The sequence below is a fragment of the Microcaecilia unicolor genome, chromosome 5, assembly GCF_901765095.1.
Source record: "Microcaecilia unicolor chromosome 5, aMicUni1.1, whole genome shotgun sequence".
Classification (NCBI taxonomy): domain Eukaryota; kingdom Metazoa; phylum Chordata; class Amphibia; order Gymnophiona; family Siphonopidae; genus Microcaecilia; species Microcaecilia unicolor.
In genome coordinates this window covers 87413632-87429788 of record NC_044035.1, presented here as the reverse complement: position 1 = coordinate 87429788, position 16157 = coordinate 87413632, and the positions used below count along the sequence as shown (strand labels likewise).

General features: G+C 41.7%; 1 protein-coding gene across 2 annotated transcripts in view; it reads right to left on the bottom strand.

The window, feature by feature from the left end:
- PRKG1 (protein kinase cGMP-dependent 1) overlaps positions 1-16157 on the bottom strand; it is a 1533271-nt gene that overhangs the window by 1038671 nt on the left and 478443 nt on the right. The window lies entirely within an intron of this gene.

Genomic DNA, 16157 nt, shown 5'->3' with positions numbered 1-16157 from the left:
GGGGGGAAAAGGGCTGGTCACTATAATAGTTCTAACAGCTTGTAACACAGAAAGTAGCACTGATTTCTTCCTAGGAAAGGAATAAAGATTTTATTGCTTAAAATGCCAATTGTTTTCAAATTAGAGTTATATACATTTTCTTCATGCATGAAATATTTGGTGAATTTTTGGACCTTTTCTAGAGAGCAACTGAAGGAAATATTCAGTTATCATGACTAGCAGATATGTTTATCAGGTAACTTTGTCCTGGATACTGTGAGGCACTGAAGTGCTGCTAAATATATCCAGTTAAATTTGGGACAGATGGTAACTACAACCAGACTTTTGCCAGGTAACTTTATCTGTGGCTAATGACAAAACCATTCTTCCCACTCAAACATCTCCTCTTCAACGGCAACAAAATTTTGGGTAGCCAAAACATTTGCCAGGTTGGGGGTTAAAAAGCTGTGAGGGGGGATTTTCAAACATGGAGTTGCATCAGTAGACAAATCTTTTCAACATCAGTCACACTGTGCCAACTGACAAGTAGATTGATGAATGGACATTGATCATCTCTCTATATAATAATTGGTCAATCTGCGTCCCTGGATGGCTGGCTGGCTGGGTTCGTAATCGCATGCTAATGAGCTTACGTCAGCTCGCTTCCAGTGTTCCGTTCCCTCTCAGTGTCCCGCCCTCGTGGAAAGATGAAATGATGTCAGAGGAGGGCGGGACGCTGAGAGGGAAGGCAAGGGAAGGCTAGAGGCGACGTGAGCCGAGACGAGCCTGCCGCCGCTGCGACCTTAGGTATGGAGTGGAGGGCAGCGGAGGGGAGAATCACTGGACATGGATGAGATGGGATGGGAGGGCAGAGGAGGGGAGGGGAGAATCGCTGGACATGAAGAGGAGGGCAGGGCAGGGGAGAATCGTTGGACAGGGAGGGGAGGGGAGAATCGCTGGACATGGAGGGGAGGGGAGGGCAGGGCAGGGGAGAATCGCTGGACATGGAGGGGAGAGGAGGGCAGGGGAGAATCGCTCAACATGGAGGGAAGGGCAGGGGAGAGAGAAGAAAAAATGCTTAGACGACAGCCTTCCTAGGGCCCGTTTCATTTGTTCTGAAATGGGCGTTTTTGCTTGTTCTTATATAAATCTTTATAACGTTTTGCATGTTAGAAAGCATAATAAAACTGTTGTCATTTCATTCATAGGCAGCAGAATGGAGTGGATCACAGGGGCTGTGAACCTATCAACTTTTGTCCCAGATAATATCAGCAACCAAGGAGATGGGGGACAGGGACAGAGTTCGGTTTGTTTGGCCCTTCCAAACAAAAAGATGTTCCAGTGCCCCTGATTTCACCTACTAGAAGGAAAATTGATCACTGAAATGTGTTTGTTGGGAGGAGGTGGAGAGAAGATGAGACTTGGGGGCTGGAAGGAATGAGAACTCAAAGAACAAGTTACGGTACGTCCACACTATGTGGTAAGGGCTAAATTCTATATTTGGCACCCAAAAAGTTGGCTAAAAAACACACACACTTAGGGTCCCTTTTACTAAGTTGTGTAGGCGCCCACGTGCCCAATGTGTGCCAAATTGGAGTTACCACCCAGTTACCACATGGACCTTGCAGGAATTTCAATTTTTGTGCGCATCCGCTACACGCATCTGAAAAATATTTTTTATTTTCTAGCACGCGGCAGCTATGCCCGTCAAGTAGCATTTGATGTGCATAGACCATTACAGCCCGGTTACCGATTCGTTTTAAATTTACTACATGGTAGCTTCATCGCATGCCCCCTAGTCCTAGTATTTTTGGAAAGCGTAAACAGATGCTTCACATCTACCCGTTCCACTCCACTCATTATAGACCTCTATCATATATCCCTTCAGTCGCCTTTTCTCCAAGCTGAAGAGCCCTAGCCGCTTTAGCCTTTCCTCATAGGGAAGTCGTCCCATCCCCTTTATCATTTTTGTCGCCCTTCTCTGCACCTTTTCTAATTCCACTATATCTTTTTTGAGATGCGGCGACCAGAATTGAACACAATATTCGAGGTGCAGTCGCACCATGGTGTGATACAAAGGCATTATAACATCCTCATTTTTGTTTTCCATTCCTTTCCTAATAATACCTAACAATCTATTTGCTTTCTTAGCCACAGCAGCACACTGAGCAGAAGGTTTCAATGTATCATCGACGACGACACCTAGATCCCTTTCTTGGTCCGTGACTCCTAACCTGGAACCTTGCATGATGTAGCTATAATTCGGGTTACTCTTTCCCACATGCATCACTTTGCACTTGCTCACATTAAACGTCATATTTAAATTTCAGTTTTGATCAAATAGCGCACAGCATTGTGTAATGGTGCACACTATACTTTAATAGCACACCTATTGATGAACCGGTGCATTATTGAGAAATAAGATGCACTACTGAACTATTTGAGCAACGGTGTTCACTATTGATCATACTGGAAAAACCCTGAAATTGTGGAGGTTTTCTATCATTTCAGGTTAAAAACTACATGAAATGACATGTTATTCCAGATGAATGTGCATCCATGTCATAGTCAATGAGGGCAATTCTAAAACTGAGCGTCTCCATTTAGCTCCAATGCTGTGCCGTGAAAGCCTATTCTTTAATGGCCTCGGGACACCCATATTCCATTATACAACACCAGGGTCACCGAGAGACAAAGCCAGGCCCGGGGCAAATAATGCCCCTGCCCACTGCTGCCACCCCCCCCCCCCCACCTGTTCACTGCCGCTGCCACCGTGGCACCGCCCCCTTACCCCTAAAATTCATAAAATCCAGTAGCAAACATGATCATTTTAAAACCAGAAAAGGTCTATCTTTTTGTTTCAAAAATAGCCATTTTCTAGATGTTTTTGTGCTCAGTGTGTCTATTTATTTTTTAACAATTAAAAAAAAAACAACCATCCAAGCGAAAAACGCACAAAAACAAGCCATTGGGGTGTATGGGGGAGGGTCAGCATTCTTAGTAGATTGGCCACACAGACATCCCAGCAGAGCAGTGGGCCACACTAGGGTCACTGCAGTGGATATCACATAAAATATCCCAGGTACACATCTTACTACTACTACTACTACTACTACTATTTAGCATTTCTATAGCGCTACAAGGCATACGCAGCACTGCACAAACATAGAAGAAAGACGGTCCCTGCTCAAAGAGCTTACAATCTAATACACAAAAAATAAAGTAAGCAAATCAAATCAATTAAAGTGTACAGGAAGGAGGAGAGGAAGGTAGGTGGAGGCGAGTGGTTACAAGTGGTTACTCTTATGCTCTTACAGGATTGGCACCTGGCCAGTTAAATGCCTCATAACAGGCTATCCGCAAATTTTTAGCAGGACATGGCCATCCATGTCCCACTGAAAATTTGCAGTTAGTGTCTAGTGGATAGCTGGAAATATTGGGCGATATAACTGGCTATCCACCGATTTTCAGCATATCACCAACTAAGTTTGGCAGCCATATTTGCTGCATGAATACCAGGCCTATCTTTGGCTGGTACAAACTTAACTCGCCAGTGCTGGATATTGGCTTGGCCAGTTAAGTTTGAACTGGCTAAAAATAAAACGGATATTCAGTGCCCATCACTGGAAACAACCCAGCATTGAATATCTAGGCTCAGCGCCGACTGTGGGAGTTAACTAGACTAATTCTCATGGTCTGAATATCAGGCCCAATGTGCTTTTGTTGGTAATAGAATGACAAATTTCACCTGGCACATTTCACAATTCAAACTCTGAACTGAGATCCTGGGGTTGGTTCTGTTAAGTGTCACCACAACTTGTGAGGTGGGGGGGGGGGGGGGAGCTGTTGGTATTCTACAGCAAGCTCCTGTTTTTAAGAGATCAAGTAGGTATTTTGGTTTTCTTTAGCACTATCTCCATGCTTTTATGGATTTTATTATTGTATTATTTTTTTTGTTTACTTTTAATTATTTATTATTGGCTAAGGTGCCCTCTTACTAAAGCTTAACGTGCATTAATAGATTAGCATGCACTAAGAGGAGTGGCCTAGTGGTTAGGGTGGTGGACTCTGGAACTGGGGAACTGAGTTTGATTCCCACTTCAGGCACAGGCAGCTCCTTGTGACTCTGGGCAAGTCCATTGCCCCAGGTACAAATAAGTACCTGTATATGTAAGCCACAATGAGCCTGCCATGAGTGGAAAAGTGCAGGGTACAAATGTAACAAAAATAAATAAGTGCCACATAACCCATAGGTATAAAATAGGACATGCAACATTTAGTGTACGCTAATGTCTATTAGCATGTGTTAAGTTTTAGTAAAAGGGCCTCTATGTATGTTCACATTGTAACTTGCCTAGATTTTCAGGATATAAAAATTGTTTTAAATTTTAAAAAAAATCTCCAATAAAGAGATTGAAATATACAACATCATGGGAGTTATGTTCAATGTGGGGTATTCTCCACTGCATGCAAAAATCTCTTGACAAAGCAGAACTCCCCCAGTTCTCATTTGCATTTGAAATCAGAACATGTTCTTTCCTTTGAATTCTATTGCGTTAAAAGTTAACAATTCTCTCAGAAATGCCTATTGAGATGTAGACACCATTAAGTTGTGTTAAGCTTCATTTTTTCATGTAAGCTTCTGAAAGAAAATGAAGGATACTTAGATAGTTTTCCACCTTGAAGCCTATTTTGATCTCTGTGAAGTACAATTAAAAATCTGCTTCAATTGAAGTCCGGTGCCTGAAATACATTAGAAGAGCTGCCTTTTTCAGCTGTTTTGTTAAACCTACTTTTGTCAAATTACAAGATATATGAAAACAAAACTATTTTACGGCCTCTTTCATCAAGCCGCACTAGCAATGCCGACACTTTGAATGGGCTCTGTGGCATTGCTGTGCAGGAATCGCTAGAGTAGTTTAGTAAAAGATGCCCTTAGAGTTTTCTCTTCAATGAATTAGTTTGTTAATAAATATCAATTGAGTTCATTCTATGCTCAGAAACTTTTCCTAAGGACTATATAAATATAGGGCCCCCAACATGTTCCAAATTGGAGTTACTACCTGGTTACCATGTGGCCCTTGCAGTAATTTCAATTTTGGCGCACGTCCGCTACATGCGTCCGAAAAATATTTTTATTTTCTGCCGCACCTAGCGGATGCGTGCCAAGTGGCATCTGATGCGTGTAGGTCATTACTGCCCAAATTCTTTACCACTAGGTCTAAGGCTGGCGGTAAGGTCTCAGACCCAAAATGGACCCGTGGCAATTTTGATTTTGCCACACGTCCATTTTCGGCAAAAATAAAAAGAGGCATTTTTTGCAGGCGCGCTGAAAAATGAATCTGGGCGCACCCAAAATCCGTGCCTACACTACCGCAAGCCATTTTTCAGTGCACCTTTGTAAAAGGACCCCTTTAATTAAGAGCTTAGTTCCAAAACCTATTATTTTCAGAAACAGTTTATACCAGAAATAGACTGTCTTCATAGATAGCCATAGAATGTGTGAAAATAGCACAAAAAGACCTTTATTCATAAGGTATTCAGTGAAAAATATTCTTATGTTGACAAGATTTCTTGAAAATGATCATTTATCCAGAAAAGAGCTTTTTGCTCTTTACAGATTTTAGAACTAAGCTCTTCAATTATTGAGGTCGATATTTGGAAACAAGTTCGCTATCACTATAGTTTGGAACTACATACAGGGCCTGATATTCAGACCAAGAGAGTTAGCCCAACTAACTCCCATGGTTGGTGGTGAGCCCAGATATTCAGCGCCGGGCCATTTCCAGTGACCGGCATTGAATACCTGGTTTACTTTTGGCTAGTTCAAACTTACCCGGCAGCTTAAATGCTTTTGAATATTGAGGGGATAGAAAATATGTATAAATATTGGCTTTCAAAATTCATGCAAAACTTTAAATGCCTAGTTATATGTTATTATTATTATTTGTTGCATTTGTACCCCACATTTTCCCACCTATTTGCAGGCTCAATGTGGCTTACATAGGGGCTTACATGAGGCGTAAGCCGCCTCTGGTGATGAAACAAATACAGAGTGATGTGGTAGAGAATGAGATGTATGTGTTACAGACAAATAATAGAATCGAGAGAAGAAGAGTTATATAATGTTCGTTACAGGTTATGGTTTCATTGTGTTGCTGAGTCCAGGCACTGGATCAGTAAGGTATGCCTTCTCGAACAGGTCGGTCTTTAGTGATTTCCGGAAGTTGAGGTGGTCGTGAGTTGTCTTTATGGCTTTTGGTAATCGTTCCATAGTTGCATGCTTATAAGCTGGATCCGTGGATTGATTTATACTTGAGTCCCTTGCAGCTGGGGTGGTGAAGATTTAGGTATGATCGTGATGATCCAATTGTGTTTCTTTTTGGTAGGTCTATATGGTCAGACATATAACCTGGTGCTTCGCAATTGAAAATCTTGTGGACCAGGCTACAGATTTTGAAAGTAATACGTTCTTTGATTGGGAGCCAGTGCAGTTTTTCTCATAGCGGTTTGGCGCTGTCAAATTGTGATTTTCCAAATATGAGCCTGGCTGCTGTGTTTTGAGCAGTCTGTAGTTTCTTTATGAGTTGTTCTTTGCATCACGCATAAAGTCCATTGCAATAGTCAGCATTGCAATGGACTTTAGTACCATTGATTGAACCAAGTTGTGGAAAGTTGCCCTCGAGAAAAATGGCTTTACACGTTTAAGTTTCCACATTGAGTGGAACATTTTCTTGATTGATGTTATACTTGTACTTTACTCGGCAGCACTTGGACATATAGGGCCGAATTCTACTGTATAAATGGCGCCGAAAAATCGATATCTAAAAAAACATGCAAAGTGCTATTCTATAAATGCCACTCAAAGTTAAGCGCTGTTTCTAGAATAGTGCTTAGTGCTGGGACCTGTGTCTAACTTTAGGCATGAGGACTTATACCAGCTAAACCCTGGTGAAATCCTCATGACTAAATTAGGCACAGATCCTCCTTATTCTATAACAGTGCGCATAAATTGCATGAACACCACTGCCCATGGCCCTGTTATGGTCAAGAACCCCCTTTTTGGAGCTGTGTGTACATTTTACATGTGTATCCTGAGCTGTAATATGCATGCTTAAATTTAAATTCATCCCAATTAACACCAATGATTGATTATTAAGGCCCAATTATCAGTGCTAATTGGCTCATTATTCAGTTAAATTGCATGAGAAAATTGGGCGCACACCCACATTTGTGCATGCAATTCTGAGCGTCCTATATAGAATTGGGGAGATTACTTATATATTCAGTAACTGAACTTTACTGCTTTTTGTATCGCCCTAGGCCCGCTCCAAATCAGCCTCTTTTTTCTGGACATAGAACTTTGGTCACTATGGGGTCCTTTTACTAAGCCACAAAGGTGCCTACACATGCCCAACACATGTCAATTTGGAGTTACCACCTGGCTACCATGTGGCCCATCCGGTAATTTCATTTTTTACGCACATCTACTACGCGTGCCAGAGAATATATTTTATTTTCTGGCGCACGGTGAAAATCGGGCAGTAACTCTGACTTGATGCACATAGGCAATTACTGCACGGTTAACGCGAGAGACCTTACCACTGGCTGGTGGTAAGGTCTCAACCCAAAATGGACACTCGCCAATTTTTATTTTGCCGCACGTCCATTTTCAACAAAATTTTTAAAAAGGCCGTTTTTACAGGTGTGCTGAAAAATGGATATGCGCGTGTCCACAACATGCGCCTACACTACCGCAACCCATTTTTTCAGCGCTCCTTAGTAAAAGGACCCCTTTATGAATAAAATTGTTAGAGTTTTATGTAAACCCACCATGGATTTGTTTTTAAAAATATTTATGCAGTCAGCACCAGATTCCTTTGTATATCAACCTGAGTAAAGATAGGCATTGTAACTCATCTACTGTGAATGTGATAGATGAACACTGATGGCAAAAGACAATGCTAAATGATGTATGACAGCTAAGAAGAGGTCACACTGTCATGGTATGAGAGAAAAAGCTAGCAGAGTCAAGTCTACGAAATTGGGTACCTCCATTTAGGTGTTGGGAGCCTATTCTGGAATAGCATTTGGATGCCCAGATGTTATTATAGAATGCTAGCATAAACTCAACATTTATGCACCAGCTGTTATACCAGCCATACATCTGGTGTGATTGTGACTACATAAATGCAGGAGGGGTGCGCATCATTACTACTACTACTACTACTATTTAACATTTCTAAAGCGCTACCAGGGTTACGCAGCGCTGTACAATTTAACAAAGAAGGACAGTCCCTGCTCAAAGGAGCTTACAATCTAAAGGACAAAAAGTGCAGTCAATCAAATTGGGGGCAGTCTAGATTTCCTGGATAGAGGTACAATGGTTATGTGCCGAAAGCGACATTGAAGAGGTGGGCTTTGAGCAAGGATTTGAAGATGGGCAGGGAGGGGGCTTGGCGTATGGGCTCAGGGAGTTTATTCCAAGTATAGGGTGAGGCGAGACAGAGAGGGCGGAGTCTGGAGTTGGCAGTGGTGGAGAAAGGTACTGAGAGGAGGGATTTGTCCTGTGAGCGGAGGTTATGGGTAGGAGCGTAAGGGGAGATGAGGGTAGAGAGGTAATGAGGGGCTGCAGATTGAGTGCATTTGTAGGTTAGTAGGAAAAGCTTGAACTGTATGCGGTATCTGATCGGAAGCCAGTGAAGTGACTTGAGGAGAGGGGTGATATGAGCATATCGGTCTAGGCAGAAGATAAGTTTTGTGCATAAATGGGAGCCCTACCCACTTTCCACCTATGTATACGTACCCTTGAATTTACATGCTATATTAGTTAAGCGTGCTGTTACAGAATAGTACTTGAGTGTCCCACTGGCACTTTCGTGGGCAACTGTACACTTATGCGTGCAAGTATTTGAAATATTTACATGCACAAGGGTTTGTAAATTCAGATGCCTGTTTATGGAATTGCCCTGATAAAAGTACTGTGTAGCAGGTTTATTTTAATTGGAGGCTTGGGATGGAAAAGGAAGATGGTAAGAAGTTGCTGGAAATGGAACTTCTCTTTTTAGAATGCTTTAAGAAGCATATACAGCTGTCTGCTTTCAGTAAACAAAGTGCGCCAAGAGACAGATTAAGGACATTAGGCACCATAATCAATCTAGAACTGTGGTATTCAATCTACCTTAATGACATCTAAAATAAAACAAGCTCCAGAGTCAATCAGTAGCTAATGGTAAAGAGAATACAGCAAAAACTGAAGAACAACATGTCCGGTACTGATTCTTCAATTCCAAAATACAAATTAAGCTAAATTTACGTTTCAAAGATGTGTCCTGTTGCTGAGACACCAGGATCAATGCTTCCCAGGCCAGGAGATTCAGCATGGGATCCAGGAGGCAAAGAGTTATCAGGCATCACAGTCTTTCAGAACATATGAGACTTGGATCACCCATGAATGATTTTTAGCACATGGCTGAATTTCCAAGAATAGAGGTCACACAAACCTGAGGAAACTTCTGAAGGCAGAGCTACTGGAAAAAGAGGTTGTGTGTTAATGAGAGCTCCATCATGGTACAGGATAAGTGTAAATACCTATAGGAGCTGATTCTGCTAATTACAAGTTGAAAAGGGAGACATGGACTTTTACCAGTCAGGCAACATATGAACTAGTTTATATAGTTACTGAAGAAAATTTTAAGTCCCAGAGTTCTTAAAAGATGATCTAAGATCTAGCAGTTCATTTTCATAATGTTTGAATACGCATACCATACAGAACAGGTGTTCTTTCCCTCCAAATTATCCATATTATGATATCTACAGTTCTAATTAGCTATTATCTGGATTTCTTTTTCTCACAAAATGAACAAACACCATGCGGTGTGATGGATTACTACATCTCTTGACATTCAGTTACTGCCAACCTCTGTCCCCACCTACATATGCTTTATTAGTAGGGCTGAGAAATACTTTTCTACTGAGACAAAAGCTCTTTCTTTTTAATTCTAAGTTTCATTAAGAACTGTTAAGTTCTTAGAATCATAAGTGACATTTCTTCTAATTGCTTATACTTTATTATCTGTGAGACACTGGTGTGTGAGTAAGAGCATCATTCTTAAAGTATTATTGCACAGAGAAAGAAAAACATACCACTCATGACAAAAGACATTTGTTCTTATGATAGCTTAAAGATTACTGCTTTTACTTCTGCAATAGATTAGTATTGTAGCAAAAACTACATTTCAAAACCACAAATAACATGCCCAACACATCTCTGGAGAGATCCACAGTTTAACCGCATCGTAAGTACTCTGTGCAGTTTTGGTCATCCCATCTCAAAAGACAAAGTAGAACTAGAAAATGTACAAAGAAGGGCAACAGAAAATGATAAAGGAGATGGAACAGCTCCCTTATGAAAAGAGTCTGAATAGGTTTAGGCTCTTCAGCTTGGAGAAGAGAAGTCATATAATACAGAGGTATAAAATCACTTGTAGTATCCCTTTCAAATAGTACTAGGAGTAGAAGACACCCCCATAAAACAAATTTAAGAAATTATGTATTCAGTCACTGCCCAGGTAGAGACTCACTTCTACTTTAGTTGGATGGAAGAGACCTCTAGTGGTTCCACTTAAGCACTGCACTTTAACCTGTTTGTACCCCCGCAGTTTCCAGAACAAGCGGAGGGATCTCTTGAGCAGTGAGGTAATGTAGAAGGAGACCTTTTTGGAGGGAAACTAGGACTGGTATAAAATCCCAACCACCCCCCAATCCCTTTTAAAGAGCCATCGTTAGTTATCTCCAAGACAATTAGCTAACATTGACTTTTTAAACGCATCGGTGGATTATGTGTCAAGGATATACCAGGCTTGATGGTTTGCGATTGAATTGAACTGTGTGCAGGGTGCTCACTGCCCACAGCGTTCAGCCATGCTGTGTCATCAGAGTGGAATTTATTAGCAGATTATTCTGTTCATGGGGCATTTGCAAAAAGGACATACTATAAGGGTTTTGTAAAAACTTTATATTTTATATATTGTCTACAAGGTTGTTTGAGTGTAGGTATGAATGGTTTGAATGAGTGATTTTTAGAAGTGTTAATGTTTTTGAAAATAAATCTTTACACATATTGCTTTAAATAATTACAGCCTTATATATTTTATAAATGATTACATTTTAATTGCCAGACCCTTGACCATTCTTCCAATGTTTGGAGATCCATACTCATGGTTTCTACACCCTCCAGGGAATCCACTCTATTGGCTATCATTGTGTCATCCAAAAAAGGCAAACTTTCCTTATAAACCTCCAGCAATGTCTCCCACAAATATATTAAACAGAATCAGCCCCAAACCGACCCCTGAGGCACTCCATTGCTCACTTTCCTCTCCTCTGAGTGGATTCCATTTACCACCACACTCTGTTGCCTGTCAGTCAACCAATTTCCAATCCATTTCACCACTTTGGGTCTAAAGTTAAGTCCTCTCAGCTTATTCACAAGTCTTTTGTGAGAGACTGTATCAAAGGCTTTGCTGAAATCCAAGTAGAATACATCTAGTGCATGTTCTTTTTTCCAGTTCTTTGGTCACCCAGTCAAAGAAGTCAATCAGATTCATTTGGCAGGATTTTCCTTTGGTAAAGCCATGTTGCCTTGGATCCTGTAACCATTTAGCTTCTAGAACGTCAACTATCCTTTCCTTCATCAGCAACTATATTATTTTTCCTGTCACAAATTTGAGGCTTTCCGGCCTGTAAAGATCTATTAAGTAAATCAAGAGGTCCTACCAGGACTTCTCTCAGCTCCCTCAGTATCCGGCCCCATAGCTTTGTCCACCACCAGATTTTCTAGCTGCTTATAAACGCTTTATTCTGTAAAGTATTCTTTATGTATTCTATAAACCAGTTCTGGGGAGAGTATGATTGCAAAGCTGAAACTTAAAGGAATTGACAGAAGGACACCACCAGGAGTGGAGCCTGTGGCTTAATTTGACTCAACACAGGAAACCTCACCTGGCCCGGACAAGACCCTTGACCATCCTTTCAAAGTTTGGAGATCCCTTCTCATGGTTTCTAGACTCTCCAGGGTATCTACTCTATTGGCTCTTTATTCTCTGAGCTCCCTCACTATCCTGGGATGCATCTCAACTGGCCCCATAGCTTTGTCCACTTTCAGATTTTCAAGCTTTGTGTCGGTCAACTGGTTGACCGACAGGCGACAGAGGCTGGTGGTAAATGGAATCCTCTTGGAGGAGAGGAAAGTGAGCAGTGAAGTGCCTCAGGGACTGAGTCTGTTTAATATATTTGTGAGAGTCATTGCTAGAGTGTTAGAAGGAAAAGTTTGCCTTTTTGCGGATGACACAAAGCCAATGGAGTGGATTCCCTGGAGGGTGTAGAAACCATGAGAAGGGTTCTCCAAACATTGGAAGAATGGTCATGGGTCTTGTCCGGGTCAGGTGAGGTTTCTCATCTATTCCTCTATATGCATTCTATATGTATTTTATAAACCATGCCTAACTTTAGGCGAGGTTTAAATAGCACTAAGTGCAGTTTTTTAGGCAACAATTTTTTTGGCGTCATATATAGAATTTGCCTCTAACTAGCTAACACACAGTTAATGTGGGACCATTTAGCACAACATAAATAGGGGACACTAATCCCCAGATTCTATCTAGGTCACCCAAATTTGGGTAAGGAACATAGATCCATGTGCAAACTAATTAGTTAACAAGCTGCTAACAATCAATTATAGGCATTAATTAGGACTTGTGCGAAAATCTGTCTGAGCACTATTCTAGAATACTGTGTGCCTAAGTTGTCTCATTTGCAACTCAAAAGGTGGTGTGGCCATAGAAGGGGCATGGGGGGGGGGGGGGTCTGGGGTGTTCACAAAGTTTGGGCGCAGTGTTATAGAATACCGGGATTACATGCCCAACCTGTGTGCCAGGATTAACACTAGGTTTAAGCCGGTGTAAGTTCTCACACCCACAGTTGTGTGTGGAAATCCACGTTAAGTGCTATTCTATAAAGCGTCTTGATCTTGGAGCACCCTTTATAGAATAGTGCTTACCACAGATTTTTCCCCATGTCTAAATTTGAGAGCTATTTACTAATCAGGCCCTAAGTGCTTCTGTGTTAACTGTTAGCAAGTACTGTGGACTAATGGGAACATTAACACGAGAGATAAACAGGAAAATGTGGCTATGCCCCCACTAGGTGCTACGTAAAATTTGTAGCTACTATGTGGTTAAGTCCCACGTTAAGCCACAGTAACTGCAAATTTTGCCACAACTTAGTAAAAGGGCCCCAAAATGTGGCAAGGTTTTGCAGTTACCATGCATTAACATCTATAATTAACATGCAGTACCCACAAATGCTTTATGTCAGCTGCTGGGAGCACTTCCACCATAGGCGGCCGGTGACCCAACTGTTTGGGGGGGCTAAAGGGGGTGGGGTTAGGGGTGGGGCCAGGGGTGGAGCTTAAATCAATAATTGTCTAACACACAGAAAAAAAAATAAAAATAAAAGTCACAATGCCTTTTATTAAATTTAGATATTAGATATGTATCGTATGTCAAAGAATAAAGTGGTTTCTCAAAGAATATACTAACCACAATCGCTCAACTGCAAAACACAATGCACAACTTTGTGCAAAAACACACTCAGAACCTTACTGTACCATAAATATTACACTGGGACTGGGCAGACCCTAATACACCATATACTACCCAAATGGACAACATCACAGACCGTCAACAATATGAAACAAGGGATCATATCACAATTCTCATGTCATGTACAGCCACAAAACATCCTTTTAGGGTGGAAATTCACAATGAGCTCCTTTTATTAACAACCAGATAGAGATAACAGTTTTCAAATTTCAATTTTGGCACAGTATAAGTCATCACAAACAAAATATAGGAAACAAAAGCATTAGGGGCTTATATCCCATTTAGTTACGTTTAAACAAAAGAGATCTGCATGAAACAAAATATTTATTTTTTTTTAATTTTGATTTGTCTTAAACCTTCAGAGTCAGGCAGTCAGCACCTACCTCTCCTGAAATCCAACATACGTGCGCTGCGTGCCAATTTCTGGGTCTGGGAAGGAAGTGGGAGGGAACATCTCAGACACTCTTCTTAACCAGCCTTCCCTACTCAGTGAGGCCCCTCCCGCGCATTCCCGCCTATGTGGAACAGGAAGTGCACCATGACGGGACGGGGTCACGGGAGCGAGCGCTCATAGGGAAGGCTGACTGGCTGCCTGAGGCGAAGAAAGAAGCACTGCACAGGCACAGAAGTGACAGCACACGATTCCAATTTCCGATCGACGTAAAGTCGGACCGGACGGTTTAAGGCGGATCGGCGGGCCATGTCCAGTGTGAAGCAGGGATGAGTCGAGTGTGAGTTTTCTGTGGTGGTCAGGCAGGACTCAGGTCAGGAGCTGCAGGTCCGCTGGACCGTGGCGCTGGGAAGAAAACAGGAGGGATGACGCGGCGTGGCGGTGTGAGAGCTCCAGCCCCAGGCGGGCGGAACTGGGCTGATGGCGTGTCGGCGTCGTGTCGTGGTCAGTCCGAAACAGCTGATGATCCGATCCTGCGGCTGGGGAGGCTTAGCCTCCCCAAGCCTCTTATACCGGGCGCCTATGACTTCCACCATCTTCCTATTTAATTAACATACAGGAAATGTCTTTAACACATGCTAACTGAATTGCAAAGTGATGCAGTTAGTCATGTCTATTCAGGTGGCATTAATTGAGTTACATTATCTGCTGTGTTAACAGTTAACATGTGGTAACTCAGTGCACGTTAACTGTAAGACACAGTCCCTGTCCATTCGCTACCCATTCTCTGCCTCATTCCGCATTAGGAAATAAATGTGTAAATTAGTACATGTTGTCAAGCCACCGCATAGTTAGCAAGGGCCCACCCTGTGAACATGTTAATTCCCATATTAACAATTTAGCACAGCTTTGTTAAGTAAGCCAAAAAAATATCCAGGGGTACACTAGCCACAGATATTGTGGAAGAGTAGCTAATGATTAGTGCAGTGGGCTGAGAACCTGGGGAACTGGGTTCAATTCCCAATATGGATCCTTGTGATTGTGGCAGGTCACTTAACCCAAAAAGTGGACGACACTCCAGATAAAGATAGCTGTTTATTGAAGGGTGAATAGGACTCGACACAGCTGTGTTTCGGCCTATGAGGCCTGTATCAGGAGTCTCTTGTGTTCAACAGTTATAGCCACTTATAGTATTTGTCATCAAAAGTGTGTCTAAATGGAAGCTGATGCGCCCTGTATGCCGGAATAAAATAAAGCTATAGTTAGTTCTGCTTACTGCATTTAAACTACGAGCTCACCCTCAAGGTTTTATTGCTAATTATAGCTTTGTTTTATTCCGGCGCACAGGACAAATCAGCTTCCATTTAGACACACTTTTGATGACAAATACTACAAGTGGATATAACTATTGAACACAAGAGAGTCCTGATGCAGGCCTCATAGGCCGAAACATAGCTGTGTCGAGTCTTGTTCATCCTTCAATAAACAGCTATCTTTATCTGGAGCATTGTCCACTTTTTGAGTCATCTTCACTGTCTTGTCACACACTATATACTCTTGCGGAGATTTGTTTCTTCTGTTTCATATCGACCAAGTCACTTAACCCTCCATTGCCCCAGGTACAAAAGAGAAAGTACCTGTATATGATAAGTAAACTGTTTTGGTTGTACCACAGGAAGGCAGTATATCAAATCCATGATCCCCCCCCCCCCCCCCCCCCCCACACACACACACACACACTTTTTTACATATGGAAAAATTTCATTATTGTGAAATTAAACTTGAATTTCAATTCACCATTGTTGTGGAACATTTCATTGGTGTACGACTGAACTATTTCCTTAGATGTGTTCTTTTTAAATACTTCTCTCAATTTCTCCTGTCCTTTGGCATGCTCCCTACAGACAGGAGACACAAAGTCATCAAAAGTATCAGAATTATAACACTGTCTATTGGAAGGTGCCTCTTGGGCACTGTAAATCAGCTGTCTCCCCTGAGCTGGTATACTTTTCTATATAGAAAGCACCATAATAAACTCCAGTTTTTACAAACAGTAATTTCTTTGCCTGTGTAACAACATCATCTTTCTTTTTCTGTTATCTCTTTTTGTTTCTGCTTGGCAC